This window comes from Dipodomys ordii, unplaced genomic scaffold (assembly GCF_000151885.1).
Source record: "Dipodomys ordii isolate 6190 unplaced genomic scaffold, Dord_2.0 Scaffold59, whole genome shotgun sequence".
In the NCBI taxonomy this organism is placed as follows: Eukaryota; Metazoa; Chordata; class Mammalia; order Rodentia; family Heteromyidae; genus Dipodomys; species Dipodomys ordii.
This window is the reverse complement of record NW_012267275.1, coordinates 9,614,629-9,618,426: the sequence shown is the minus strand read 5'-3', so window position 1 is coordinate 9,618,426 and position 3,798 is coordinate 9,614,629. Positions and strand designations below refer to the sequence as shown.

The window sequence follows — 3,798 nt, the reverse complement described above, 5'->3', positions numbered from 1 at the left end:
GAGTTTTCTAGCTATGTACTTTGATAAGCAGAAGCTCTGCAGTACAATGCACTTCTATTTGTCCAAACTTTCTTTAATGTGTTGTGTTTCTGAGCCTTTATTAAGAAAATTTGAGCCTGTGAAAAGGAACCATAGAGTTTCTTCTATTCTTTCCTGTAATGTTTTCAGGGTGTCTGCTTTGACTTTGAGGTCTTTCATCCAATTGGAGTTGATTCTGGTGCAAGGTGATAGATAAAAGGATATAGCTTTAGTTTTCTACAGGTGTTTAACTAGTTTTGCCATTCCATTTACTGAAGAGGCTGTCTTTCTTCAATACTATTTCTTTGGATCCCTTATCGAAGATAGGGTGGCTATAGGTTTGTGAGTGCATTTCTGGGTTTTCAGTTCTATTCCATGGGTCCTCAGATCTGTTCTTGTGCCAGTACCAAGCAGTTTTGATGACTATAACTTTGTAATAAAGTTTGAAGTTTGGTTTTGATATTCCTCCAGCACTGATCTTTCTGCTAAGAATTTTTGTTATTTGGAGTCTTTTCTTGTTCCATATGAATTTTTGTATTGGTTCTTCTGTTCCATTAAAATGGGGTTGGAATATTGATGGGTATTGCATTAAATTTGTAGATGGCCTTTGGCAGTATTGCCATTTTTACAATGTTAATCCTCACAATCCTGGAGCATGGGAGGTTTTTGCACTTCCTTAGTTTTGCTTTGATTTCCTTTTTCATGTTGTTAAAGTTTTCATCATAGAGATCCTTTACTTCTTTAGTTAATTCCTTGTTAGTTTATATTCCTGGGGGGGGGTGTTATTACAAAAAGAGTTGCTTTGCTGATTTCAACCACACCCTTCTCATTATTGGTACAGAAAAGCCATTGATTTTTGAGGGTTAATTTTATACCCTGCTACTTTGCCAAAGATTAGGTCAAGTAACTTTGGAGTAGAGTCCATGGGGTTCTCTGAATACAAGATCATGTCACCTGCAAAGAGGCAGAGCTTTACTTCATCTTTCCCTATTTGGATCTCTTTTATGTTTGCATCTTGTCTTATTGCTGTAGTTAGGCATTCTAATACTAAATTGAAGAGGAGTGGAGAGAGCAGACATCCTTGTCTTGCTTTTGAATTTAGAGGAAATGGTTTTAACTTTTCACCATTACATGTAATGCTAGCTGTAAGGTTTGTTAAACACAGCCTTTTTATATTGAGGAATGTTCCATGGATTCCTAGTTTCTCCAGAGGTTTCATCATAAAGGGGTGTTCGATCTTGTCAAATGCTTTTTCTGTGTCTATTGAGATAATCATGAAGTTCTTCTCCTTGGTCTTGTTGATGTTACAAATTACATTAATTGATTTGCACACATTGAACCATCTTTGTATTCCTGGAATGAATCCTGTTTAATCATAGTATATGATTTTTTTGATGCGTTGTTGAAGTTGATTGGCCAAAATTTTGTTGAGAAATTTCGCATCGATGTTCATCAAAGAAATGGGTCTAAGGTTCTCTGATGAGTCCCTTCCTTGTTTTGAGATGAGGTTTATGCTGGCTTCATAGAAAGAGTTTGGTAGTACACTTTCACTTTTAATCTCATTGAAAAGTTGGAAGAGTATTGGTGTGAGTTCTGCTTTGAAGGCCTTAGAGAATTCAGCTATGAATCCATCTGGTCCTGGGCTTTTCTTGGATAGGAAGTCTCTTATTGCTGTTTCTATTTCAATACATGATATGTGTTTGTTTAGTTGGTTTAAATCTTCTTGGTTGATTTTGGACATATTAATATTTTCTAGAAATTCATCCATTTCCTCCAAATTCTCAAATTATTTAGCATAAAGTTTTGAAAAGTATTACCTTATAATGTTCTGAATCTTGGTTGTTTCTGTTGTGGTGTTTACATTCCCATCTCTGAGTTTATTTGGGTGTGTTCTCTTCTTTTTCTTGTTCTCTTCTTTTTGCTTAGGGTCTGTCAATTTTGTTAATTTTCTGAAGAACCAACTCTTTGTTTTGTTGATTTGTTCTGTGCTTTTGGGGGGACTCTAAGTTATTTAAGTCTTAACTCTTATCTCCAATAATCCACCAGAAAACCATAAGTGGCACTGTGGCTTAAATGCTAGAGTGCTTGCCTTGAGCTGAAGAGCTGAGGGACAGGGCCCAGGCCCAGAGTTCAAGCCCCACAACTGACAAAAACAAAAACAAGCAAACAAAAAATCAATGAGCAGCTGGAGCTCAGGCCACAGTTGCTGCCATGATGCTCCTGGTCCCTGCCCCCTCAGCAGAATGGCACGCGGGGTGACACAGAAACTGCCTATGGAGTTCGAGGCAATGCTGTTGAGTCCCTGTTCGCCAAAGCAGCGGTGCTGTGCCCCTCTGCCTGGCCCGACAATGGGCCTGAGGCCCCAGACTCCGAGAAACAGCCGTTTTCAACTCAAATCTTGTTGCCCACTCAGCCAGCTTCGACCAGCAGCGAGCAGCGCCTTCCAACTCCGGAGCAAAATTTTCAGAACATAGAGCAAGAATATAGTCATTTTCAGAAGTGGAGACATTTAGAATTCATTCTCAATCAAAGTGAAGCATGTACTTCAAAAAGCCATCCTGTCTCTTCCACACTCACAGCACCTAGTTCTCCAGGTTTTTCCTGGATGAAGAAAAACCAGCCTACTTTTACCCTTCACAAGTTCGAATAATATGTGAGCGACTCTTAAAAGACTATGAAGAAAAAATTCGGGAGGAGTATGAACAAATCCTCAATACTAAACTAGCAGAACAGTATGAGTCATTTGTGAAATTCACACATGATCAGACTATGCGGCAATATGGGACAAGGCCAAAAGCTATGTATCCTGAAGCTCTATTGCATATCTGGTACCAGGTTTGACCTCAAGAGATGGTTGCTGTACACTTTTTGCAACTGGTTTGATATCACATTTCAGCTCCAACTTTGCATCCTGAGAATACTTCAATGTTTCTGCAGGTCCATTTTATACAACTTGAAAGACCTTAAAACTTTCTGTTGCCAGAAGTATATCTTTCTTTTCTGCTCATCCAATAAACAGCTGTGCCCTACTGTGATAAATTTTACAAACAAAAATACTTGAAGCAGCGGTTTAGCAAAACATTCCATCAGTGGCAGTCAACAAATGGAGTTTCTCCAAGCACAGTTTTGTAAGAAGTGTGTGTGTGTGAGAGTGTGTATGTGTGTTTTAAGTTATTATTTGTATTGTTCAGGGGTTTTTTTTGATCTTAGGGATTCTGGCTGTGAATTTGATGCAAGAAAATTTATGGTTAAAAACATTTGCTTGGTCTACAAAAGAGCATTAATGTTTTGTGACCATATAAATTGTAACAGTGGATTGTTTTATGTGTAGGTTTTATTGTTAAAAACACGGTCTGTTTCCAGGCACAGAATATGAATCCTAAGTTACTGTGGACATTAGATGTGATTATGATGATATAGCCGAAGTCTTCAGACCAAGATCTACAAGTCCATGGTGAGAAATTAGGACAAACTGGAGACAGGCCATGGACACATGGACTCTGGCTAGCCTTGTTAGAAAAATTATTTGACTCCAAGCCTTAAAATACACTGTGAGTCTGCACTCACCTCATTCACTGAAGCTCTACAGAGATAAGGTCTCCCCTGGAGCAGGAGTATCAGAGTTTACTCAGGAACATAACATAAGAGAGCACTAGGATAGGCCAGGCCCTTGGCAGCACTGCTATTTGGGACAAACCACTTCACCTTTCAGTTATTAAAAATAGAATTTGGATCCTTGCATCAAGTTCTTCCAAACTTCTGAGGTGTCCATATTCAACT

General features: G+C 38.6%; 1 pseudogene across 1 annotated transcript; it reads left to right on the top strand.

The window, feature by feature from the left end:
- The first annotated feature begins 2,261 nt into the window (after positions 1-2,261).
- LOC105989814 lies at positions 2,262-3,000 on the top strand (annotated as a pseudogene). Its single transcript, XR_001175262.1, has one exon. The product of XR_001175262.1 is annotated as an akirin-1 pseudogene (transcript).
- The last annotated feature ends 798 nt before the right edge of the window (positions 3,001-3,798 follow it).